A 27,284-nucleotide genomic window follows, 5' to 3' on the forward strand; every position below is an offset into this window, starting at 1 on the left:
CACTATAATAGTGCAATACAGGGATCAGATTTAGCAGTATATTTGCAGTGTGGTGGGGGACCTGTGTATTCTCCAGTTGATAAAATACTGTTTAGTCACCAGCCCTGAAGGGGCATCCAAAACCCTACTATGTGTTACGCTGGTGCGAGTGGATCAGACACAGCAGTGCTGCTGGAGTTTTTAAACCCCTCAGTGTCTGGACTGAGAACAGTCCACCGACCAAAAACATCCAGCCGACAGAGTCCTGTGTCACTGATGAAGGACTAGAGGACGAGCGACACACACTGTGCAGCGACAGATGAGCTACTGTCTCTGACTACAGACCTATACCCCTCATCAGTGGCTCAGTGTTTATACTACTGACTACTGACTGAGACCCTCACCCAGCCCCTCAACCCTGGATCCACCGCAGTCCAGATCAGGATGAAATGTTTACAGAAGATGAAATAATGAATAAATGAATGAGTTTTAGAATAACCCCCTCTGAATCTCCTGAGATATCAGTGAGCAACCACTGAGAAATGAGTGTCCTCTTTTTAGACGTTTAATTTGGTAATTTTGGAAAATTAAAATTCCATGTCTCACCCCGTAAATGTAAATAGAACACAGAGGGATGTGAAAGAGTGAAGCACCTTTCCTCTTTCTTTAAAACGTATAAAGCAGCGCACTCAGAGCTGCACGGCTTTGTTTCAAATTGCAGTGCCGTTGATAAAAGTGACTATACACCACGCTGCACTCTGTAATCATCCTCTCACAGCGGGAGGAGACAGAGAGGCACACAATAATCCTTCATTTCAATCAGAAACCCCCCCAGAGAAGAGCGTTCCTCATCATCAGAGACACAATCACACACACAGAGCGCTAAACTTTTGTCTTTAGCCTCATTAGAGTTCCCTCACGAGCACGGCGCAATCACGTACCTCCTCAATCTCCCATTAAAAACACAGCCAGCGGAACTGAGCCTCTGAAAACGCGTGAAACAAGGGCTTAGCATTTAAATATGAGGCCTCCTGAGGAGCAGCAGGTGATCTGGTGTGAAGTTTGGAATCATTTTGACACTAAAGTCTGAAGATTGCCTCTATTTTCAATGCAATGCAGTAAATGAAGTGTCTTGAAGTTTGTGTCAAGTGGCTTTTGTTGTTCTTCAGAAAACCTGCACACAATAGAACTCTTAGAATAGAATACTTCTCTTCACCTGAGGCCCAACACAACTATGCTATGGGCCACAAATGAATAACACTGTATCATACACCATAGGGGCAAATGTATGTGTTATAAGTGCCCAACCCTCCTTTTTATTGAGCTCGTATGTTTCAGCCATTCTTATTCTGTAAATGTAAACATAAAAAAGAAGAATGAGATGTAAACTTAACAGGTGTAAAACCAGGTGGTTATATGACCTCTGCCGACAAGCACTGACTGCACATTGTAGAGCTAGAGCTGCCCTAGACAACTGTAGTGCAGTAATCATGAAATAGATGTGTCCTGGAGCATACATAGCTCAGTTCACTGAAATTAGCAAAAAATGTTTGTGTTTCACATTTGCAGTTCTCCTTTGACCCACATTTGGCCTGAAATGACAGCATAGACTCTGGCTACCTGAACTCAACCAGAGCTCCACTGTATTTAGGTCAGTTGTCAACATATGGCCAATATCCAGCCCATAAAACACATGTCGTAACCCAAGTCGAGCCCGGGTCACGATATTTGGCCCATAACCAGTCCGTACACAACTACTAGCCAGAGAGACTTCTCCCAAATGCTATGTGGGAGAGATCACACTGTCTGGCTGCAATCACCAGCACTGAACCCAACGTCAGGAGCTTCAGAAAATGGGTTTGGAATTAATGGCAGGTGACCATAGACCTTTGGCCACATAGTATAGTGTTTTAAAATGACACCAACCATCAGTCAACAACCTGGTGCTGCCTGGGTTTCAGAGGTTGCAGTAAAGGCTGACTTGAGGTGAATGTTAACCGACCAGTGCCTAGGTTGGCTAGCATGGTGCTGAGCAATGACGAAGAGGGAGGGCCAGCTTCTCCAGAGAGAGAGAGAGAGAGAGAGCGAGCGAGAGAGGGAGAGAGAGAGAGGAATCTGGATAGTGGTTCATTAATGCCTCCAGTCACTGTGAGGACTGAGGTGTGCTCTCCAGGTGTCTGTTGGCCAGCTTCCTCCAATCGTCAAAACACACATGTTGGTACATGAAAAGTGTGCATTGGTGTGAGTGTGTGTGTGTGTGTGTGTTTGTTGTCTGGTGATGAATTAGTGCCCCATTCCTTGAGTTTCCTGCCTTGTACCCAGTGGTTCTGGGTAGGCTCCGGACCCCTACCACCCCGAACAAGACAAAGCGGTAACAGAACCCAATAACTGAATGAATGAATCTCCTTGTACAATTAGGACAAGTGCAGTGTCCCCCACAGTTTCCTCTACCCCCTCCCAGGGTATCCCCAGGCATTCCTGGTCCAGCTGGGACTGGGTTCTGTGTCTACCTCGCGGCCTCCTCCCAGCTGACTGTGCTTGGTATTCCTAGAAGAGAAAGAGATTAGAAAGAGAGTGCAGTGTGGAGTCAAGTGATCAAAGACATAAGGTATAGCTAGATGCATAAAAGACATGAATTAGGCTCGATGTTGTCATGGTAACAGCAGCATTTGTTTGAAAGGTGAGTGGCTAAGTCTGTTTCCAATCCCAAGAACAGGAAGAATGGACTTCTGTGGAGGACTGATTTGAGAAGTAAATGACGGCACTTCCTTTTGGTCCTCATCAAAGAACCACTAACAATGTCCTTGTTATTTGCATCAGATCAAGATCATGTTCTACCCCACTTTAGGTGTTCTTAGTACTGGAATAAACCTCAAGAAGTGAGTCTTGAGAACATAAGCCCACAAGAACGCACGCAGAGGTACAGCCTGTGCTTTTCTGATTGGTTTGAACTCTTATGAAACGGGTCAGGACTGAATGACCATGGGTAAACTAAGACTTGCAGGCAGCAGAGCTCCAGCTTTGTGGAGGCTGATGGAAGCACACGGAATGCAGGCCTGTGGCCGTGATTATTGGTTAAAGTCCCAGATCTTTATTGTTATTAAGAGCACTAATATTTGCCTTTGGGTTGCCAGTCGCTCTCATTGAAGTATGAGCCCATTAGCAGCGTTTATAATCCAGAGCTGTGATTCGCCTGCAGCTAAACTTCATTAGCTCTTTAATCATGTGCTTTTACACTGTATTCATTATTAATATATCGAAACTCATTTTAGTCAGTGTTTATTATCTTACCTTGTTCAGATCAATGTGTACCCTAATAATAATTTGTTCATAAGACTGTGTGAGTGCATTAATAAGGCATAATGTGACACTATAATATTGGGAATTCACCTGAAACACTCCTTCCAGTGTTTATTATAATGAACCTAACACTTACTGTATGATTCCATTAAGTCAGGGACCATAACACATTATTACATTTTGTCATTGGGGAGGGTGGGGTGTAACACTGCTCTGACTCAGCCCCTTGGACTCAGAGGAGCTGATAAAACTTAGGGAAATTAAAATGTGCGAAAATCCTGCAAAGGTACATTCTATCCAGAAGGACCAGGGTGGCCTTGCCCTTGAGCGAGTGAATGTGGCTCACCCTGCACAGATTGAACATGCAATCACAACCATCATCTCACCAGAGGTAGGATCTGGGATGTATTTGTTTGATTTGTAGAGAATTGGTTCCCAACACTGGGGAATCCTGGCTGTATCCCACCTCTGGTGAACTGGTGGTGGCACGTTCAAGTTCTGCAGAGTGCAGAAGTCCCCACATTTGGGCTTTTAGGTGGTGGGGAGGGGGGTCTGTGGTAGAGCTAACAGAGCTAATAGAGCAGTGGTACGCCTCAGTGTGACAGCATCGTTTGTTGTTCTGATGTACTGTAGTGTTTACAGCGCTCTTTACAAATGGTTTTAATGTGATTTCTTGTTTTATTACGTCTCATGTGGTTAATTAAAATATTATGTGAGCATTAAGTATACAGGCTTTTGTCAGGCATTAAAAAAGATTGTGAACCCATATAACACCTTAACAATGCATTAATAAAACCTCATAGTTTGACAACATAGGAAATGTAATACAGTAAACAATTTACTTAAAGGCCCAATCATCCTTCAGAAAGAGCAGTAACACTGACACCTAGTGGCTTGGATGTATCAGAGATATTGTACTGAACCTACCAACCTGTGAGGCACCTGCTCTACCGAGCATTAACTGGTTCATTCGGGGACGACGGAGTAATTGGCCTCTCATTCGAACTGCATTTTAGAACAAAATTTAGAATTACGAATGTGTGAGTGTGTGTCGCCCTGTGTTGAGCTGGCGCCCCCTCCAGAGTGTGTTCCTGCCTTACGCCCAGTGATTCCAGGTAGGCTACAGACCCACCGCCACCCTGAACTGGATAAGGGTGTTACAGACGATGAATGAATGAGTGATTGCATAAAGAATTAATAAATTATTAATTTAGTAATTCTTTCAACTTTAGCATCAGTTTCACTTGCAGGGTCACACCCTAAACATGATTTTCTCCTGTTTTGATGGAACAAGTGACTGACTGCACCTTTAATTTTACAGTAATCCACATATAACAGTGGTGTATTGGTTTGAATATATTTTTATGCACAGCAGCTGGACATATTAGCCCCATTAGCCTCATTAGCATGTTCTGTAGAAGGTCTCTGGGTCTTCTGGTCTGCTGTTGGTGTCTGGCTCTGGGGAGAATCCTCAGCAGGAGCTCAGAGCTCATTTGCAGTCTCCTAGAAATCCCGAGGGGGTCTTTTAAGCCCTGAGCTCCACGGCTCAGTCAGAAAGAACGGACCCGAGGAATGCTAATGTACAGATGGAGTTCAGTACAGCCGTCCAAATACTAACGGACAACTACACTGTATGTGTTCACTAATTACACCCCAGGAGACAACGCTCCAGTCGAACCCCTCTGAACCCCTCGTCTTCTTCATGAAGACACAGAGCCAGGGACAGTCTGACCTGCTGCTGGTTTATTGCATCATAAACATGATCACATGACCACAGCTAACACATACAGTGACATCATATACACAACAACAATGCAGCCGCAACAACGCTGCGTATGTCCCCCTTGGGCCACGTGAACTCTGAAGTGGTCCTGCGGTCTCTGGTGCCAGGATGTCGGCCGAGTCCCGGGAGCTGCGAGGTGGAGTTGGGGTCTTGTTTTCGGACTTGTTTCTCCAGTTCATCCCATGGACACTGGACCAGACTGAGATCTGGGGAAGTTGTTTCGGAACAGTTCGCTGTGTGGTGGGGGGCATTATCCTGCTGAAAGAGACTTCACACTGCTGTGAAGGCGTGGGCTTGGTTTGGACTCTTTATGGAGATGGCAAGGGCAAGGGCACTGAGACTGGTGTGTGTTCTGACCCCTTCATAAATCACAGCAGCATTAATAGCTTTTTCTAGTTCTTCTGTGGCGTGATGCCGCGTGGCCTCACTTTCGCTCCTGCCACCTTCTACAGTTCTGTGTATCCATCACACAGTCTCCAGACACTGTATGTACCGGCCACGACACACGGGGAACACCCCGAAAGACTTGAGAGACTTGGAGACTGGCCAAAACATTAGGACCATCACATCTGTGTGGTCCTCGTTTCCTAGCGCTGACCACTGACCAACATTACCTTCAAGAACTGGCCATTCACTCACTGCCGGATACACCCTCCTCAACCTCAGCAGGGGGCGCTGTAACAAGATCATTGTCGTTATTCCCTTCACCTGACAGTGGTTTTAATCTTGTGGCTTTAAATTTCCACTGACTACAGATGAAATCCTCCAACACCAGCACCTGCTCTCCTGTGGTTGAAGGCCATCAGATCCTCACAGCAGTGTTCCCAGAAGAGTAGAGCTGAGACTGCCATGAAGAGGAGCACACTCCTGATTACTAAGGACCAGGTGTGTGGGGTTTGTCGCCTGTAGGTGTCACTCTCTGTCCATTAAACGGTCATTTAGTTTACAAACAAACTCCTCAAAGTGTTGTGGCTATTTCTGGAGCTGTCTCTTCAAACCTGGAACAGGGTCAGAGTCAGCGCCCTGCTGCTGGAACGCTGGAACACTGGAACGCTGCATGTGGTCTGACTGCTCAGTGGTGGCTGCTCTAATAATACCCAGTGCTGTGTGTGTGTGTGAGAGACTGTGTTTGGAGATGGTTTTAGCAGGACGCGTCCCTCTGGGAACAGAGCGTCTCGCACTTTAGACACTTCCACAAACCCAGCGCCAGCCGGAGGTCCACTGTCCAGAACACAGCCCCCACTGTACAGGAGGGGGCCAGACACCTTTCTACTCTCTCTCCCTTTAATCATACTCTCTCTGGCTCTCTCTGTCTCTCTCTCTCTCTCTCTCTCTCTCTCTCTCTCTGTCTGTCTCTTTCTGTCTCTCTCTCTGTCTCTTTCTGTCTCTCTCTCTCGCTCACTCTCTCTGTCTTTTTCTCTCTCTCTTTCTGTCTCTCTCTCCCTCTTTCTCTCTCTGTCTCTCTCTATCTCTCTCTCTCTCTCTCTCTCTCTTGCGCTCTCTTTCCCTCTCTCTCTCTCTCTCTCTTGCGCTTTCTCCCCCCCCCCCTCTCTCTCTCTCTCTCTCTCTCTCTCTCACTGCTGATCCGTGCTCTGTGCTTTTCTTCACCACTACAAACACACAGTCCCTCAGTAAATCTCATTAAAGGTGCAATCAGTCACTTTCACCACGAAACCGAAGCCAGCAGTGTTTACAGTAATTATTTATTTATCAGTGATGGACTAGGGCTCTGTCCAGACTGTGACACTGCCTCTGAGCCAGGATTCAGGGTTGGCTTCCAGAAGATTAATGAACGAATGAATACGTGAATGAATGAATATATATTTCAGCATTGTTTTCTATAAACTTCAGCATGAGATGAAGGATCAAGATGCTGCACAGTTCTGAATTAACTTATGCTCCAGAGAGTGGGTCCCCCAGATGTGGACAGCTGTGTTCAGACAGGTTTAGTACAGAGTCTCTGACACAACAGGCCACTGGGGGTCAGTGTTACTGCTGTTTCCCAAACAGAAGAGAAGTCACTGGAGAAAACTGTACCCGAGTGCACCTTTAATTTTCCAGCTTCTCTTTATGGGTCAGAGGTAAAAAGCCTGTACTTTAAAAACATATACATGCAAATCAGCTCCATTCTCATTGGCTCTGGAGGTTTATGTCCTATTTAAAAACCAGTCCAGGCTGAAACCCTCTTTATAACTTCTGTGTAAGTGGGCGGGGCTAAACCGAGGACTGGCAGAACATGGCCAAATGTTTATGGACACAAGCATATGGAACATGGAAGCAGGAACATTGTTGTGAGAATTTGATGGCCTTCAGCCACATAAATATGAGTAAGAGCACGTGCTGATGTTGGAAGATTAGATCTAGATCTCAGATTATCAAAGGGTATTAGCTGGAGATTCATCAGCTCAGAGAACACAGTTCCACTGTTCCCCAGTCCAGTGCTGGGGGCTTTACACCACACCCCCACTCAGCCCAGGGGTGGCATTCGGTGTAGTGACCTTAGGCTCACGTGCAGCTGTTCAAACGTTTGTGAGACTGTCTTTGTGAGAAGAGCGCGGTGTTTCTGGAAGGGAACGGCGTTCTGTGTGCTGGTGCTCCAGCAGATGCTGGTCTTGGCAGACGGTTGGTGTTGAGTGGGCGAGATGAAGCTCAGTGTGCGTCCAGGAACAGAGCCCGATCCAAACTCAAACCAGCACCAGCCCCGCGTATGATCCACGTTCTCCTCTGAAATATGAATTAATGGAAAGCCGGAATGGCAGCTGAACCCCTCAACCTCAATTACACGCTATAACACTTTAATAACAGGTTTATTACACTGTCATAGATGTTAGAAACCTTTGATTCTATGTATTACACTACATTACACTTTACAGCTGGGTTTTCTCTGTGTTATACACTGTAACTTATTTATGATTTAAGGTATGGTAATATGATCAAATGAATGTTTATTATAGGCACAAAAATGTAGCTAATTTATCATTTAAGGTGGACAGCATGTTCTAAAATGCAACTGATTCATAATTTAAGGTGGACCATAGGCACCCGATTGAAACTGAGGCACGATTTAATGTAGAATGAAGACATCAGTATAATTCATTATATAAAGTGAATCAGCAAATGTATAAAACAAAATTCAACTGTGGCACCATTTAAGGTGGAATGAAGGCACCAGAATTGAACCAAGTCTGCATTTAAGGTGGACTGGAGGCCCGGCAATATAAGTGTTGCACCATTAAAAATGGACGGTAGGCATCATTATGTAACTTCTACGCTGTTAAACGTGCACCAAAGCACCACAAATCTAACTAATGCACCTTTTTAAGGTGGACCACTGACACCAGAATATAGCTTATACGCAATTGAAGGTGGACCGGAATTTTCAGAATGTAACTGATACACAGTTTAAGGTGGAGTTGAGAATGTAACTGCTGCTTTAAGGTGGATTTCAGTTACAAGAGTGTAACTAGTAATCCACTCCCCTTTTTAATTTCCATTATATTCCTACACTTCTCCTGTCTCTGACATCACAGCAACTTACTCACTCACTCACTCACTCATTCACTCATTCACTCAGTCCCCAGGACACAGATATCCCTCGATCCATCACTTCATGACTGAGATGAACACCAGCATCTCCCAGACATCCATCAGGATTCCTCGGCTCAGAGCCAGAGCTGCCGAGCTCATCTGCTGCTGGATGTGTTTAACTCTCCTCCAATCAGCCAATAAAACGCTCCGACAGGAAAAACCCAATAAAGACACGCCCCGTGATAGTCATCCGTAATAAAACCCGCCGCTACGCCGTGTAATGGGCCTTAATTGAGCCGCTTTATTGCGTTTTATGAAGAATTCATGCTCCGAACGCTTCCCCGTGATTGATCTGAGCAATAAAAGCCAGAGAAACAGGACGAAGGGGAAATCAACCAGAGGAGGAGGCTGTATTTCACTGATCTGAACCGGGTCTGGACGGGTCGGAGCCTTCAGAGCCGGGGTTAATGGACATAATGAGAAAATAAGCTTCAGATGTGGAGAAGACGCAGGGGAAGTGCTCGGTTCCTGACGGTGGGTTTAGGAAAATTAGAGCATCCGTTTCCAATTACATTAAAGACAGGCACTTCATTCCTGATTCACTGGAAAAAAGCTGTGTTATCCCCTTTCACCCTGTTCTTCAACGCTCAGGACCTCCCTCAGGACCCCCACAGAGCAGGTGTGATGTGGTGGTGGATCATTCTCAGCGCTGCAGTGACACTGACGTGGTGGTGGTGTGTTAGTGTGTGTTGTGCTGGTGTAGAGTGGATCAGACACAGCAGTGCTGCTGGAGTTTTTAAACCCTGTGTCCACTCTCTGTCCACTCTGTGAGACACTCCTCCCTTGTTGGTCCACCTTGTAGATGTAGAGTCAGAGACAGTAGCTCATCTGTCGCTGCACAGTGTGTGTCGCTCGTCCTCTAGTCCTTCATCAGTGACACAGGACGCTGTCGGCTGGATGTTTTTGGTCGGTGGACTGTTCTCAGTCCAGACACTGAGGGGTTTAAAAACTCCAGCAGCACTGCTGTGTTTGATCCACTCTACACCAGCACAACACACACTCACACACCACCACCACGTCAGAGTCACTGCAGCGCTGAGAATGATCCACTGCTCTGTGGGGGTCCTGAGCGCTGAGGAACAGGGAGACAAGGGGCTAATAAAGTATGCAGAGCAACAGATGGACAACAGTTTGTTATTGTGGAACTGCAGAGTGCTCCTGTGTGGTCAGTGGAGCTGAGAGTATGGAGTGTAGAAATGAGGGGTGATTTTAATGTTTTGGCTGTTATGACTTTATTGGTTTAGCTTTTACAGGTTTTTTTTTTTTTTTTTTGTTCTCAGTAACCAGCAGAATGTGTGTGTGTTTGTGTATGTTCTTGTGTGTGTGTGTGTGTGTGTGTGTGTGTGTGAGAGAGAGAGAGAGAGAGAGAGAGAGAGAGAGAGAGAGAGAGAGAGAGAAAGCTGCTCTAATGTGTCTGAAGCCAACAAACTCATCTTCCTAAAATGGGTTGCCAGATCCTCAGCTTTCAGCAAACTGCCAGTCAAACCAGAGCTCTGAAATCTGATGGAATACAGTGTAAGAAAGGTTTCTGATAAAATGGCCATGATGTCCAGGACCAAGGGACTGTGTTGGAACAGAACTGTGTTCTCTGGAGGGATGGAGCCAGGTCTAATAACTCAGGGGTGGGCTGGAGTGGTGTGTTTGATCCAGAACTAATCACGCAACGTCAACCCCTGACCCCAGTGATGTTTATGAGGCTGAATGCCATCAAAATCTCACAGCAGTGTCCAAACAACAGGATGGAGAGGAGAGAGAGAGAGAGAGAGAGAGAGAGAGAGAGAGAGGAACACTGCCAGTGAGTCTGAAATTGGCCAGATGTGTTTTCAGGGACATCCAGCTGTGGACAGTGTAGCACAGCTGGGACTCAAGTCTCCTGCAGCTGCAGTACTCCATGGGTCTGCTCCAGAGAACAGGACGACTTTAGAGGCGCAATCAGTCATTTCTACCATCAACAAACAATATTTTTTTATCCTGTTCATACAGAACCTCCCTGCTGAGTCCACTCTCTGTCCACTCTGTGAGACACTCCTCCCTCGTTGGTCCACCTTGTAGATGTAGAGTCAGAGACAGTAGCTCATCTGTCGCTGCACAGTGTGTGTCGCTCGTCCTCTAGTCCTTCATCAGTGACACAGGACGCTGTCGGCTGGATGTTTTTGGTCGGTGGACTGTTCTCGGTCCAGACACTGAGGGGTTTAAAAACTCCAGCAGCACTGCTGTGTCTGATCCACTCTACACCAGCACAACACACACTAACACACCACCACCACGTCAGTGTCACTGCAGCACTGAGGATGATCCACCAACACATCACACACTGTAAATGTTGATTCTGACTCAAAGCAAATTAGAATATTTGTGTTTATTGAAGGAATAGTGTGCTTTTTAAACTGAACCCTACTTAATTTTTCTAAACTTAGCATACATTATTATTTTCATTCAGTTCAGATCTGGAATTGAACCCAGGTCTCTCACATGGAGCCAATGGTGTTCCCACTGTACCTCTCCAACCACACTGTTCTTAGGAATATTACCAGTGTAACTCTTCAGAGACAGGGCTGTGCTGTTCAGGAGACGGTAACAGCGGATTTAGCTGAAGAGTTGTGCAAAGGCAGCTCTGTAAGTGCAGTGCCTGGTGAGGACAGCCCTGTATCCCCTTCATTTAAGAGAAAAGTACATTTCAGAGAGAAGTTTGAGATCATTAAAGTAGTGGAATACCTTCTTGACTCCAGAGTTAACAGAAGCTTTCAGTGTATTTCAAACATGGCCGCTGGTTTTTGGCGACAGAGATATTGTGGTGAAAGCATTTTCAAAAGCTCATCATTCACAGTGTAAGAGTGTTAGCATGAGTAAGATCTGTTTGATGGACGACGTTACAGGGAAAATCACTTTTCAAACAACAGTTTTAAAATCTCTCTGACTCTTTATGCGGATGATTTTTAAGTGTGAAATCCACTCCCGACTTCAAGAAAACAACCACAAAATAACAGACGCTTGCTTTCTTCTGGCAAATCCTCCCTAAGTATTAAGGTCTTCTTGAACATCTGTGATCAGTAACGCTGCTGATGTGAAGGAATTTGGTTACGAGAAACTTCTGATTTACAGAAAGAGGGAGTTCATAGAGTTTCCAGTTTGAGCAAAAAAATATGTGTAAAACACTTTACAACAAAGGTGCATTCATTTACAATAACACTATGAGCCTCACAAAATAATGATGTCACCATTACTCATTAAGTAATGATAAAAAAACTAGCTTTTACTGGGATTCTTTTTATATTAATATTATAATATTGTATTAAATTGTAATATAATTTTAAACTATTACTTAAATGTACCTTTAGTGTAAGGTGTCACCAAAATATTAAATTCTCTTTCCAGTGTGTGGCAGCTGATGATGTTGGCGTTCATTCAGTACGCGACCTTGTGAGAGTTTTTCAGACTCTCAGACTTTTGCAGATTTTTCTGTTGGGCAACATTTCTGAATACATCTCTGGTGTAAAAAAGCAGGGGGCACTGATGACCAAACTGCAGAATTTCCTCTTTATTTCTACCAACCCGCCCGCAGTCACTCACCATTTGTTTGAAGACATTGTGCCACATGAAATGGCATTGGGCTTTGACCTTTGGGTCAAGAAGTAATACGTATCTTTGGCCGAACGTCAGTGACTAATTGTGTAAACAGCCCACATTCAGCTCTGCTTCATTTCACTGCAAGTAAGAATTCAGGAGGAAATGCCATGAAAGTTGGGAACTTTTAAAACTTCTGCCATTTACCATCAGGTCTAGGATGCCTCTGGATGAGCCAGACTGGCTGCTGATCATGGACTTTTTAGACAGTGTGGAGGTTGTCTTCAGTCCGTAGAGGAATCCATCTGCTGCTTGGATTCCAAAATATCACATCGTCACAGGTTTATTGAAGTCCTTTCTCAGAACAGACCGATTCCCAAGCACCGCTTCCAAAAGCACACCACTTTGATTAAATCTTTTGGATCTAGCAATTTACTTTGAAACAAAGTATATTTTCTTTAAACCAGTTACAAAGCAACAGAAAGTATGTTTTGTGTGTCTCTAGAATACCTTCTGAGTCACTGGATGAATCACATAAAGACATCAAGGACATTGGGTCCAAGCCAGACCTGCGCAGTTGTCAAACTGTGTAAATTGTCATGGACCCAACAGAGCAGTTGGAAGGATCTTGGTTTACAGCTCCACAGCTGGAACAACAGGTTTCTTTAGTTTTAAATTATTCAGGTGATAATTAGTCATTATTCCTTAAGATTCTCAGTTTCAGCTTCGTCCACTGGACACCTCTGGTCATTTCAGCCGGAGGACACTGGAACACTGGGAAGGTAGTAAATGTTTAGAAAAAGTACCTTGTCTATTCATAACCTTTGGTGACGAACAGCATGGAAGGAAAACACCTGGTTACCCCACAGCGACACATCTGGATCAGAGATGTACAGTGATATGGGACTCATTTTGGACAAATACGTCACCATCGGACAAATGTTTGATTTGATCACTATTTAAAACTGATACTTGGAATTTGTACATCAGTGCATCTCTTCTCAATATATCAGTGTTGTAAACAGAGCTGAGTGTCTTTTGATCATGTTGACTATAATAATGCATGTCATATTAATAATCAGTTATTATTATTGTTATGAATGACCAGTCAGTATATAGCTGATACATTCATGTTTTAATGCTACGAGGATAATTTGCTCTTTGGTACTCTTCAGCTTGGTGTGTGTGTGTGTGTGTGTGTGTGTGTGTACTGCTTTGTATATTAAGGTGTAATGTAAAGTTCAGGAAAGCCAGTTTGATTAGTATTAGTAGTAAATTGAGTTAAGGTGAAGTGTAAAGTTCAGGAAAGCCCGTTTGATTAGTATTAGTAGTAGTAATTTGAGTTAAGGTGGAATGTAAAGTTCAGGGATGCCAGTTTGATTAGCATTAGTAGTAAATTGAGTTAAGGTGAAATGTAAAGTTCAGGAAAGACTGTTTGATTAATATTAGTAGTAATTTGAGTTAAGGTGGAATGTAAAGTTCAGGGATGCCAGTTTGATTAGCATTAGTAGTAAATTGAGTTAAGGTGAAATGTAAAGTTCAGGAAAGACTGTTTGATTAGTATTAGTAGTAATTTGAGTTAAGGTGGAATGTAAAGTTCAGGGACGCCAGTTTGATTAGTATTAGTAGTAATTTGAGTTAAGGTGAAATGTAAAGTTCAGGAAAGCCAGTTTGATTAGTATTAGTAGTAATTTGAGTTAAGGTGAAATGTAAAGTTCAGGAAAGCCAGTTTGATTAGTATTAGTAGTAATTTGATTTAAGTTAGTGTATGAAGTCCAAAGAAACTAATTAAGTCCTTATTTTAAAGTTAAAGTTCAAAATGTAACAACTTGTTTAATTTAAGGTGGTACATACATTTTGAGAAGCTAATTTTAGTCTTGTGGTTCTCATTTAAGGTGGAATTTAGGTGGAATTTAAACCTTTTTGAGTCCACATTTAAGGTGAAAAGCAAAAGTAAAAGAAGTATAAGTTTAACCTCATTACATCCACATTTAAGGTGGATTGAAGCATTTGCTGCATTTTTTAAGGGATGATCTTATGGAATTGTATTTCATCATTCTTCAGAGAGGATCCTCTGTCTGTTTCATGGACATTAGGAGTAAATGTAAAGGTCTCTGCAGTTTCAGATCACGCCTTAAAGACTAAAGCCACATAGGAGCGGTGGGTTGAAGGGGTTCGGCGTCCCTTTATAATGACAACGTTTACGGCCGTACAAAGTTGAGGCTAATGAGCCTGATCACTTTCACTGTGGCACTTCTTCCTTACACCAAACACACCAGAGAACACAAAGAGGACGAGCTTTTATTCAGAGACCAGTGCAAGATCAAAGTCAGTGTCTTTCATCTTCACCCGGGGCCTTCAAAGACACACTGACTCCGACTGACTCCAAAGTCACCGGCTCTTCCCTTACAACCTGGAACATTCATAAAGACCCCCAGGATAAAAACCCACACACTCTGTCTCCATACCCCGCCCCACTCTCTCTATGAAATGTCTGCTAGTTAGGGCTGATCACTGTGGTGTTTCTAACCTTGTATAACACATAAATAATCCATCACATTAAAGCCGTCTGGCCCTCCTGGCAAACAAGCCCCGACCTGTCGAGACATGGACTCCACCTCTGAATGTGTTACCAAGACTTCAGCAGCAGATCCTCTGAGTCCTGTGAGCTGAGAGCTGTGTGGTGGAGGTGGGGTTCGGAGGTGTATCAAACTTGTTTTTAGACTTGTTCTCCAGCTCATCCTATCTATCTATTGTTACACTTATATAGCGCCTTTCTAGACACCCAAGGACGCTTTACAATCCACACTGCTCAGAACGCTCAGAACACTCAATCCACACAAACACTGGCGAGAAGCGGCAGCCAAACGCTCACAGCACACTCTCAACCAGGAACGACCGTCCACCTGGAGGACTGCATCGGGCACTAGGGTTTCACCCAGGACAGAGCCCCAATCCATATCTGGGCACACACACATTCACTCACACAGCAGGACAGTTATTAGACAGAAGCCAATTCACCAACTCTCCATGTTTTTGGACTGTGGGAGGAAGCCGGAGCCCCCGGAGGAAACCCACGCAGACACGTGGAGAACATGGAAACTCCACCCAGATGGGACTTGAACCCAAGATCCCAGCGCTGGGAGGCGAACGTGCTCACCACTAAGCCACCGTGCTGCCCAAATGCAATGGTGGAGCTGGAAGAGTCATTTACAGAGTGTTACATCATCTTTGATTGTGTCCTGGGTAAAGACCAGAAAACCAAAAGCACCTGTGGAACTTTTCACTCTGAAATGGGAAAATGGAAAACAGGAACTGACCCGTTATGTAACTTTGCAAACATTTTTGGAAGCAAAAGTGGTTCTTCTGTGGCATTGATCAAAGAACTTTTTGTAGCACATTTATTTTTAAGAGTGGACTTTGAAAGAACTCAACATCGTTTCCACACGTGTATCATATCCCACACTGATCTGACTGTGCTGTAAACAGTGGACAAACCATGACTCTGTCCTGGTTAAAGCAGACATTATCTCTCTGAGCAGAGGTAAAAGTGAGCGTGCCCCAGTTGCCCTGGTCACAGCCCCAGAACTTTGCCAAGATGGAACCGAGCAACCCTGCAGTGCCCCATCTGATGACGTGTCATTGGGTCCTCGACTGGTCCAAATACAGAGGTTGGGGCAGGGGTGGTTTGGTTCACAGGCGAGCCCCAAGGTTCTAAGAAACCTGAATGGTACCAGTTCAAGAACCAGAGTTCACTTTGACGAAAAGGGCTAAGATGGTTCCTGAACGGTGTGGTGGTGGAGCACTGTCCTGCCCTTAGGAAACACCTCTGCTGTGAAGGGGTGGGCTCAGGAGGTGATCCTTGTCAAAGTAAACAGGGTTTCCCAGCAGAACATCACCCACAATGCCCCTGGTGGCCTCTCTCCTCTGGACGGCGCTGCACACACACCCCACCCTCCCCACGATGGACGAAAAAATTGTGATCCATCAGACCACACCCCTTCATCCGCTGCTCCCAGCTCCAGGTCTGATGCCCCTCCTGACCAGTGTGGGCTCATACAGTGGTGGCATGGTCACTCTCACCATTCCTCGACTCCAAACCTGTGTCAGATCAATGACAGTGAAAACGTTTTATTTGGAATTATCTTATAGTCCACACTGATTTATTTTTATTTTTATTTATTATTGTTTCAATGGCAGCCCCATTAATAAAAAAAACACACCTCATTATTCAGGCTTTATTAATCCAGGCTTATTATTAATCACTGTTTATCACTCACCTGTCTCCCGCTAAAGGCCAGGGTATGCTAATATTTATATCATTAATAACAGGCTCCAGATCAGACAGGCTTTAATTACGCTGCGCAGAACTACACAGAGTCAGGAAACACACACAGAGCAGAAGAACATACGCCCACATGTTTCCCCCGAGGAGGCTGTTATCACCAGTGTTATACATCATGTTTACAGATGCCTGTAGGAGGGTTTTGTAAAGTTAGTAGACCGTATCTGCACTCTGGGGTAGATCAGGACGATGGTTTGTTCCTGTAGGAGTTTACAGAGTGGTCTAAAGCTCAGACCCTACCACCAGGAGACCACTGAGACAGTCCCTGGTAAATGCCTCTGTCACCCAAGCACCAGGGTGTGTGTGTGTGTGTGTGTGTGTTTCGCAAGGTTTCATTCTACAGGAAAACTTGGATGTTACTGTATTGCCATATGGACTCGTCCCCTAAATCTGCATTTATAACACCTTTATAACACAGTTATAACTCATTACTATCAAGCAATGTCTCTAATGAATAGGGCTGTGTTTCAGACTCTTGGCTATAACCTCGCAGGACCTCAGCTCTCACCTCCTGAACCCTGACCGGAGCTACTGAGCAGTCCACTGCTCTTCAGTTTGTCTATAAACGTGTTATTCACTTACACACCTGTTATTAAGTCTCTATGCAGGAAGTTTGCAGAGGAAGCTCTGTGTGATGAGTTGGGTTCGATATGAGCCTAACCCGGGCAGACCTCGAGCCTCGTTTCATTTCCTCTCTCTCTCTCTCTCTCCCCTCCACGCTCTCCTCTCCTGAGATCCACGCTCCAGTCTTTTCTACACCTCCGCCGCTCTGTCGCTCCAGTGGAAACTTTCTGAAGCTGTGGTTCCCGAGGGACGGAAAGTGGGTTCAGAGCCAGGAGTTAGTGAACGGGTCCTGGCCTCGATTTAATTACAGCTGCAGCAGCTGCTCCTCGCACGGCCAAAGGGTTCTTCAAAATGAGGGCGGGAGGGGCTGCTGGCGCTGAGTGGAACATTGCTGTGAGGTTTTGATTACAGGCGCATGAACATTACTGAGGGACTGAGGTTGTCTCTCTCTCCATTCCTCCCCACTATTTCCATCTCTATCCCTTTCTCTCTCTTTGTCCTTTCTCCTCCCACTCAGCTGTAAATTATATCTGATGTTAATTACACACAGCTGTTCTTATTAACCTCATCTATTCCTCTGCCTCTGATCATTTCATTTTCATTTCTTATTTATTCATTATTATTTCAGAGCTGTCTTTCAGTGTGAGGCAGAGCTGAGAGACTGAGGCTCATATTGATGCTGCAGTGTGACACCAGTTGTAAAAAGTTTGTGAATTGGCTACAGTATCTCAGGTGGGTCTGGGGCACTGCTAAGTGGAGGGTACTGTATCTCAGGGGGTTGCAAGGGTGTTGTTATTTGGTTCCTAGAGTTTCTCAGGTGGTAACTAGGGTGTAACCTTAAGGTTAGAGAAGTGAGTTTAATGCCACAGGGTCGCTGGTTGGGCACCTAACACCCAGAATGCTCCCTGCTTAGTGTGTGTGTGTGTGTGTCATGGCATCCCATGTTGTTTGTAACTATATGTTTCTATTTCACTGACTGGGTGTTGTCTTATTGTAACTAATTGGTAACTACGGCAACACAATTTCTGCTACATTGCTGACACAGGGTTGGCAGGGTGTAGTTAGAAGTGGGTGATTTACTCTCATGTGCAGCTGCTCCAGAGCATCCAATTAGAGGTTGTGTAGTTCCTTGTGGAGGTTATTCAACTGATCATTGGAATTCTTAGGACATGTCGTTTCTCTCTCACTCTCTCTCTCTCTCTCTCTCACTCACTCTCTCTCTCACACACACACACACACACACACACATTGTTGTGTTTGTTAGACATTCTGTAGCATTGCTCCAGGACCATTTGTTTTTTTCACGGAAAAATCCTCACACAAAATGCCTGAATAAATCAGGGGTTGGTGTATCGGGCAGGGGTTGTTGTATCGGGCAGGGGCTGGTGTATCGGGCAGGGGTTGTTGTATCGGGCAGGGGTTGGTGTATCAGACAGGAGTTGGTGTGTCGGGCAGGGGTTGGTGTATCGTGCAGGGGTTGGTGTATCGGGCAGGGGTTGGTGTGTCGGGTAGGGGTTGGTGTGTCGGGCAGGGGTTGGTGTGATGGTCAGGGGTTGGTGTGTTGGGCAGGGGTTGGTGTGATGGTCAGGGGTTGGTGTGTTGGGCAGGGGTTGGTGTATTGGGCAAGGGTTGGTGTGTTGGGCAGGGGTTGGTGTATCGGGTAAGGGTTGGTGTGTTGGGCAGGGGTTGGTGTATCGGGCAGGGGTTGGTGTGATGGTCAGGGGTTGGTGTGATGGTCAGGGGTTGGTGTATTGGGCAGGGGGTGGTGTATTAGGCCTTCGTTGGGGAAGTATGTGTTTGATGGACATTTTCACACACTCAACTGTGGACAATACTGAGAGAAAAAGTGGACACACTCTTATTTTAGAAATACAGCTGTCACAGACGTACTGTTATTGTTATTGATGTGTCATATTTGACAGCAGTACTCTATGCATCCGCCTTGTTTTGTAAAACAGTAAAATACCACTGATGTTTTGCAGTTTTTTATAAACGATTATCTGCTGTTGACCTTTAGTGACCTCAGAGCATCTGACCACAGAGGTTTAGGTTCTCTCAGAGTTTCCCTCCTCAGAGCCAGAGCCTCACACTGAGCTTTAGAGGAAGTGAGCGGAGCACATTTGGCTTCAGGTTCTCCAACATTTCTGTGGCTCATTTCAGGGTTTGGCTCCAAGGAGATGGAATGATGGGAAATTAGAGCCCTCCTCCTCCCCCTCCCTTTCACCCTCCCACTCCCCCTCCTCCAAAGTGTCTGCAGCCTACAGATCAAGACAGTGGTCATGTGACGATTCACACATTCAGCTGAACTGGCTCCTTCCAGCAGCATCTTTTTACTGATTATTGATTCAAATGAGTCATTTTGATCAGGAGTGAGTCAACTCAAATGATTCCAAATTATATGATTCTTCCTTCTCAGTACTCCGGGCTAGGTTTTAAGGTCTGTTACATGGGTTTAAACTGTGAGGGACTAGGATGTGATATGGAGAATGTGTAGTGAGGAAATCAGTCACATTTTAATATGATGACAATTGGTCTGACACTAGAGGATGCTCTTGAGGAAGTCCAAAATGAAAATTTCAAGACTGTAGTTATAGATTTTTTTACCCAATCTGACTGCAGGTATAGGGCTGCTATGTGTGCAACACAGCTGCTATGTGGCTATGTGTACAACAACAGCTGTGGAGCCATGTGGAAGTTATCTCTGACATTTCTCTGTCTGATTCTCAGGCAGGGTTTGAATGTGTATTTAACACTATAAGTATTTAAACTGTATTTAACACCACGGTATCCCAGGTGATTGCTAGGTTATCACACAAGTTGATGGAGAGTCTGATACTTTCAGTACATCAGGATTCTGCAAGTTGCATTCTGATTGGCTGTCTGCCTTCTTCTACATACCTTGCCAAAATGGCAGAGTGTGATTGGTCCTTACGTGTTTAAGTCAAATTTCTCTTCCTGCAGTAATAGGCGGAATCAGCCTAAAGAGTCTAGCAAAGGGAGACTTGTTTTTTTCTCACTAGTTGCTATGGCATTATTAGTGGGTGCTTGGATGTTGCGAAGTTGCATCTTTAACACAGAAAATATCAACAATATATACGTTTCTCTTTAGCTCTGTTGTAAATGTGTTATATATGATATATGGTTAGTATGATATAAATGAAGCTGTTCATACAAAAATGTTCAATCCACAAAGTGGATTGAAGAGTAGTGTAGCTCCACATGTGTCCTGTGCCATTTTTGTTTGCCATTTTACCCTGGTTTCTACATTCAACACACACACACAAACACACTATTGCATTAGTAGCAGTGAACACACACACACAGAGCAGCTGGCAGCCATCCCCGGTTCCTGGGGAGCAGTTGGGGTTAAGGTTGGAATTGACAAGTAGTTTTCCAGTCCTAAGCCTTAATTTCTAACCATTAGGCCATGGCTGCCCCTACATGAGCCAAACATCACCATGCCCCATGCCGAGAGTCAATAACAGGGGTCTAAAGCCCACCAGTGTTGAGGGGTGGAGCAGAAGAATTGCATTCTCCAAAGGAATGGAGCTCCACCCAATACCTTTGGGTTGGAGGTGGTAGTTGGGGTGGTATTTGTGATCCAGAGCTAATTATCCAACCCCAGAGCCTGACCTCATTAATGTTTATCTGGCGGTATGCCATCAAATCATCACAGCAATGTTTCAGATCAGTGGGGACTGAAGGTGCTTCTCAGAACTAACATGTTGGGTCAAAAGTAAAGGGATGACACGACTGACTGGAAGAAAACAGTACCAATCGTGTCCACTAGGGGCACTATTATTACAGCAGTATTAGATCCTGTCTCCTTGGCTCCAGTCGGTGCAGCTGATGCCAGTGTCGAGGTGCCAGACCATTCATCTGCCACAGCACAGTCCAAAGTGGTGTCCAAACCAGTGTCCAAACCAGCATCCAAACCAGAATGACTCTGTGAGTGCCTGCCCTCTGCTCAGCATCACAGGAGTTCAACACGGGGTTAAACCACTGAAAATCTCTCCATTACAGAAAGCAGCCATTACTCACACACCCCAAAGAGCCCAGCAGCTTCAGACGTGTCCAGATACTAACCACTAGGCCCTCACCCACTCTGGGAATGGAGCAGAACTCAGCTCTGTAACAGACGCCCGAGAGAAACACTGACAACACACTGCTTCAGGAATGCAGCATCGGAGAGAGGATAATGAGAGTAATGACAGAACGGAAAATGATGGAAAAATAAAAGGTTCACATTTACTGATGTTGCTGGGAAACAAAAAGAAGAAGGAATAAAGAAAGAATAAGAAGAAAGAATGGAATGTTTACCCTAAGATTAGAAAATGAGAAAAATGAAAGATGATGAAATAGTATTTTAAAAAAGAAAAATGAAACAAAGAAAGAAAAAATGTAACAATGGAAAAAGTTTAAACAATAACAATAGGAATAAAATGAATAAAAAACAGTGAAAGGAAAAAAGGAAATATAGATAGAATGAAAAAAAGAGAAAGAGCAGAATGTTACAAGAAAGGAACAATAGGAAATAGAACATGGGATTAAAAGAACAAATAGAAATAAATGAAGAACAGAATGTTAGAACCAGGAATTAAAAAAAAATAGAAGCTAGAGAAAAATAGGAAAAACAAACAAAGGCAAAAAGAAAAAAAAAACAGAAAAAAATATGTATAGGAATAAAAAAAGCAAAGTGAATAAAAGGGAGAAAGAAAAAAGGGAAAAGGCAGAATGAAACCAAAATGGAATCAAACTAAAGAAAGAGAGAAAGGCAGAACATTTCCACTTTAACAGTTGTGTTATCACTCAATGCAGACACACACCAGCAGTGTGTACAGAGGTGTTTTCACCTTTATGAATGTTGCGATATTTCAGATGCTGAAATGTTACAGATGTTAAGAGAGCTGAGATTTGTCACGGTGTTCCTCAGGGGTCTTCTCTAGGATCCCTTGAGTTTTCTCTAAGTGCTTCCCTGCTGTGACTGGGCTTCATTAAAGCAGCTGGACGTAGTGAGGAAACCTCAGCCGGAGACACGTCCTTGGTGAAGTAATGTGCCTCTGTCCTTGCCTCTGTGAGACTTCAGCTGAACATTGTTTCCTTTTTCATATGTGTTATCAGGAAGGAATGAGATTTGCTGTGGTGTACCACAAGGATCTGTTATTGGACCACTTCAGTTTTTTGTTACTATTTATTAAACTGTCCATTGATATTGTACTAAATTTGCTGCTGTGGTGACCACTTTTACTGACATTTGAACACTTAGGTGCTGTTAGTTGGCTGTGTGGACAGTGTTGTTATCAGATTTCATTCTTATGGAAATTTGAAAGTAGTCACTGTTGCTTATAAAAAAAACTGAATATGAGAGTGAGTGAGTGACAGGGTGAGTGTGTGTAACGGTCTGCAGTGTCTGGGTGATTTACTGTGTGGTCTGAGATGTGGTCAGTGCTGAGGTCAGCGCCTCTCTCTCTGACTGTGAGGCGTCCTCTCTAATGTCCTTATTGACAGGAAATTGTAACAGTTCCTGAAAAGAAGCTGCTGAGGTCAGGCCCCTCATTTTCAGGAGTTAATAAGAGCTGCCTGCACCCTGCTGGACACCCCAGGGGTCAACACTCCTGGAGTAATTTGTTGATGCTTAAACCCTGATACAGAGCAAGTGGTAGTGAATACGGCTCTGCCCTCAATGCAGTAACAGTCTGGTTTTCTGGGAATGTTTTACACTAAAGTGTGGAGTATTTGATGACATTCAGCCACATGAGCAGCAGTGAGGATCACATACACCACTCCAGCTCATCCCAGAGGACAGAGTGGAGCTCCACCTCTCCAGAGAACACAGTTCCACTGTTCCACAGCCTGATGATGGGGTCTTTATAGCACTACATCCCACATTTGACACTGAGAATGATGACCTGAGGGGCAAATTAGATATTTTTATAGAGGTGATACACAAGGTCCAATGTTGATGACCCATGATTACTGTATACACACTGATCCAATTCCATTATGTCCTGAGAATGTTTCTCTGTACCCGTGGTAAAGCCTTTCTAGAAAAGAGTCTTGATTAATGCCCTTCAGTTCAGAAGAAACACCAGACATTGTGAATAATAATCAAAGCATTATAGTATTTCATCTTAAACAACTCCCAGACCATCCAAACTAGCAACCATTTCAACCATGGCCCACACAACTACATCACTGCAAGCAAGTCTCAAACAACTCCCACATAACTACATCATCCCAAACAACTCCCACACTCCCCACACAACTACATCATCCAAAACAACTCCCACACTCTCCACACAACTACATCATCCCAAACAACTCCCACACAATAACATCATCCCAAACAACTCCCACACTCCCCACACAACTACATCATCCCAAACAACTCCCACACTCTCCACACAACTACATCATCCCAAACAACTCCCACACTCTCCACACAACTACATCATCCCAAACCACTTCCACACAACTACATCATCCCAAAAAACTCCCACACTCCCCACACAACTACATCATCCCAAACAACTCCCACACAACATCATCCCAAACAACTCCCACACAACTACATCATCCCAAACAACTCCCACATTCCCCACACAACTACATCATCCTCACAACTCCCTTTTCAGTGGAACATGTGTTTTAGTGAATACCTAATATTCAGAAATTGGGAGAGTTTTATTTGCAACATCAGTCGTTTACACAGGAGTGTTTTACAGACCCTTAACTCTTTACATTGAAATAATCCACGTTTCTTTGTTGAAATCACACACACTATGGTTTTGCAGGAGCAGATGTAACCTTTATTTGTACAAATATTTAGAGACTATATACATTTATGTGAATCGACATATTTAAATAAAAAAGGGCGATTTATGAACACTTTATTCAGATTTGTTCTGCTCACATTTCATGAAAGGGGCCTAATGAATGCAGCCAATATCACGTCTCATTCTCACATAGAAAAATATTTTTAAAAAATGACCAAAACCATTAAAACTGTACACACGGTGCATATAGGATTACAGCTGCTGGTGCCACCGGTGAACGTTGGTGGGGAAATCAGCCCACTGCCATTATTCCCATTTCCTGTAGTTGCCACCTCACACCCTGCACACGATCCACTGCTCACACGGCAGAGCAGCTTCAGCAACAGACTATTTCCGCTCTGCTGTAGCAGGGAGAGTTAGAGGAGATCAGTTCTACCAACAGCACTCACACTCTACAGCTCCTCTCCACTGTGCCAGGACTTTACTATGCACTGAAGAACTACAGGATCACAGCACACTTTAATATCAGTGTGCACTGTGACTTTAACTGGACTATACATCTGCACATATATAATATGTTTATTAAACTGTTTACCGTGTACAGCCTTGTTTCTACATTGCCACCTTCATAATATGTATGTGACCTAATGCAGTGCCATTATTTTACATTTAAGTTTATTTTACTGCAGTTTTTATAGTATTACTGTAAATATTACTATTCTCACTCTTTACTGTATTTGTTTTTAATGCCATTCATCACTCGTAGCCTTGTATTTGTCAAATCCTTCCTCACTTTTACATCTGTAATGATTCTGTCTGTTTCCTCTTGTATATTCTTTACTGTGCTGCTGTAACACTTGATATTACCCTCTGGGTTCAGTGAAGTGTTGAATCTATCTGCTCTCTTGTTGTAATACAAAGTTGCAGGTCTTGGAAATAACTCCTAATCAGATTTCTGACAGTCTTTGGCACATGAAAGCAATGGAAAACTGCCTGAAAGCGAGAATGAGGGGCAGTTATCAAAAGTATTGGCTGGGTCCTAGAATAAGGCGTGTAAATCTCTTCCTTCCCTTCTGGTGGACTGCGTGTGATGCCATGCCCTGCCTGTGTGTCCTGAGCATCCTTCTGTACAGACATCAGTCTAAATGTCCTTAAGTTATTATCTTTTCTGCAATAACGACAAAAAAAAATCTTCAACATTCTGGAGATTGTCAGAATTAACCAGTGAACAACAACCTCTCCCACTCTTCACAGTTCTTTTATCATAATGCCATAAACCTCCATAGAAAAAGGTACAACCATTTTGTACAATCTATAAACAACACCATGTGGTCCTGGAGCTGAAGATGTGCTTTCCTTCTGCACCATTCTTTAGACCTCGCACTATTTTGGGAGCTATTTCCCACCTGGTGTTCTGCTTGAGAAATAGCCGTCGTGTCTGGACATAAACCCATCTGCTCAAATTTTTGTGTGTTATCAGAACTTATGATGTATAACAGAACACGTCATGGAACACACCATCTGGTATTACTTTATCTCTATAATTAAACAGTGAAATAAAGAAATAATGATCTACGTATTTCTGAGACTAGTGGAGGACCAGCCCATCCAACAGCCCTACACTCTCAGAAATAAAGGAGTAAGGTTCATCACTGTCACTAAAGCTACAAACAGTGTAGTGTATCTTTAAAGGTACAGCAGTGGTGTTAGAGTCCAGTTGTGTCCCCTAATTACATTCTCTTCTCCAGAAGGAGAGGGGGATCCCTGTAATTTTTCATTATACAACTGTGGAGAATAAAATAAACAATAAAAGTCCTGTTGATGAAACGAGGCGAATGACATCAACACAACTTTAACATCTACAGTTAAAACAGAGTAAGGCATGGTTACGTTCCCTAATTAAAGGTACAGATGGTTTTCCCTTGAGGGTATCACCACCGAGACTGTTTTTTCTGCCAATGTTTACGGAACAAACCTTATTGGCCAGTGTTCATTTGTGAGTTTAACTCATTTACTTCCAGCAAAGCTTCTCAACAAAGGGTTAATTCACACCATTTGAGTTGAAATAAACCAGTTAAACTGCTTGCGACCACATGAGAGTTCTATGACGACATTCAGTGCTTAGAGTGTGAATTAAACTACAAGGAACTACGAAAGACAGACACAGGATTTCAGTCGTTGTGTTCTTCAAAGGAAAATCTCACATGAAGCAGAGCACTAATATCATGTGCTTGTGCATCACTTTTGATAAGGTCACTGTGATGTGGTTTTCCTGAGCTTCTGAGACACTTTGACAGATGCTAACAGTGGCTCCTGGTTACAGACCATGGCTCTGTCAGATTAAACCATATTTTAAAACCACTTCAGCCCTGAAAGACTGAAGGAATGACAGAACTGATCCCTTCAGAAACATCCTCCAGCTAGCAAGGGTTTAAACAAAAGTAGAATAAATATCAATTCTATACGATGTAGACCCTGTATGTAGATGTACGTTACATACACTACTGTGTTACTGTGTTGTAAGGAGACTCTGTTTCTCAGACTGTGAAGGTGTTTCCACTGGAGCCGAGCCTGTCTCAGTGAGGACGTGCTCTCCGAGTCTCCCACTCTGTTGTATTTTAATAAATGTTTTGGGGTGTGAGTGGGGGGTGGGGAGCGGTGTAGGTCTCAGAGAGGGAATGGTGTAGGGATTCGTTTCTCTTTGAACCTGAGCTACATCCAGGACACTAGCCTTGGGTGATGATTCTGTTCAGTGTGAACTTCTCATGAATTTTTCATTTCTCACAGTGGCACCTTTGGCCTTCGTCTCCCGGCAAATGTCCCACCGCTGGGCGTAGGACAGATGATGTGATCAGCGTTCCTTTTCAGGGAGAAGACCGAGGTCCCAGCATTTCATTTCAGCATTGTCGCAGAGAACATTATACCAGTGTGTGCCACAAGGAGTCCCCATGAGTTTACAACCCTCAGAACATCAGCTTCCCTGTGAGAGGGGTTTGAAATATTGAAGACACTGTGGGAAAAGGTGAATAACAAGAGCATGCAGTGATACATAAATAATTTCACTGAAGTTTAAATTGAAAATTGAAAAGTATGTCACTTTCCAAAAATAAATAAATAAATTAATTAATAAAATCTGCTTCTTGTAACTTCAGTTCCCAAATGTTCACAGTGAACAATAATAATGTCGGAAAAATATTTATGGCGTCAGTTAAAATTGTTGCAAAAATTTTGGACCAAAAATATTCCACAATTAAAATTTTTGATTTGAAACCTTTGTAGAATTTTTAACCTAAATATACATAGGTTTAAATAAGTGGTGCATATTTGCATTCTGTTGCATCCCAAGTTTTGTGGAAGCTAGGTTTGAATAAGGACACTTTCACAA

General features: G+C 43.8%; 1 long non-coding RNA gene across 1 annotated transcript in view; it reads left to right on the forward strand.

The window, feature by feature from the left end:
* LOC136701566 (uncharacterized) overlaps positions 1-26,853 on the forward strand; it is a 54,291-nt gene extending 27,438 nt beyond the window's left edge. The window contains exon 3 of the long non-coding RNA XR_010803817.1: positions 26,687-26,853. This is a non-coding gene — a long non-coding RNA (uncharacterized lncRNA). The remainder of the gene's footprint in view (positions 1-26,686) is intronic.
* The last annotated feature ends 431 nt before the right edge of the window (positions 26,854-27,284 follow it).

Source organism: Hoplias malabaricus, chromosome 7 (assembly GCF_029633855.1).
Source record: "Hoplias malabaricus isolate fHopMal1 chromosome 7, fHopMal1.hap1, whole genome shotgun sequence".
Classification (NCBI taxonomy): Eukaryota; Metazoa; Chordata; class Actinopteri; order Characiformes; family Erythrinidae; genus Hoplias; species Hoplias malabaricus.